This window comes from Acanthisitta chloris, unplaced genomic scaffold, assembly GCF_000695815.1.
Source record: "Acanthisitta chloris isolate BGI_N310 unplaced genomic scaffold, ASM69581v1 scaffold21262, whole genome shotgun sequence".
NCBI lineage: Eukaryota > Metazoa > Chordata > Aves > Passeriformes > Acanthisittidae > Acanthisitta > Acanthisitta chloris.
In genome coordinates this window covers 1-842 of record NW_008662454.1, presented here as the reverse complement: position 1 = coordinate 842, position 842 = coordinate 1, and positions in this window count along the sequence as shown.

Sequence of the window (842 nt, the reverse complement as noted above, 5' to 3'; positions counted from 1 at the left end):
AGTGCAGGTGGGCTTACTTCCCTTTAGGAGTTCCCAGCCCAAACCAGAGTGTGATTTGGTGACAGAGCCACACACACAGAGCAGTGCAGGGTGGGTTAATGCCCTTTAGGAGTTCGCAGCCTAAACCAGAGTGTGATCTGGTGTCAGAGCCACATGCACAGAGCAGTACAGGGTGGGTTAGATGCCTTAAGGAGGTCCCAGCCCAAACCAGAATGTGATTTGGTGACAGAGCCACATGCATAGAGCAGTGCAGGGTGGGTTAAAGGCCTTAAGGAGGTCCCAGCCCAAACCAGAATGTGATTTGGTGACAGAGCCACATGCATAGAGCAGTGCAGGGTGGGTTAAAGGCCTTAAGGAGGTCCCAGCCCAAACCAGAATGTGATTTGGTGACAGAGCCACATGCATAGAGCAGTGCAGGGTGGGTTAAAGGCCTTAAGGAGGTCCCAGCCCAAACCAGAATGTGATTTGGTGACAGAGCCACATGCATAGAGCAGTGCAGGGTGGGTTAAAGGCCTTAAGGAGGTCCCAGCCCAAACCAGAATGTGATTTGGTGACAGAGCCACATGCATAGAGCAGTGCAGGGTGGGTTAAAGGCCTTAAGGAGGTCCCAGCCCAAACCAGAATGTGATTTGGTGACAGAGCCACATGCATAGAGCAGTGCAGGGTGGGTTAAAGGCCTTAAGGAGGTCCCAGCCCAAACCAGAATGTGATTTGGTGACAGAGCCACATGCATAGAGCAGTGCAGGGTGGGTTAAAGGCCTTAAGGAGGTCCCAGCCCAAACCAGAATGTGATTTGGTGACAGAGCCACATGCATAGAGCAGTGCAGGGTGGGTTAGGAGTT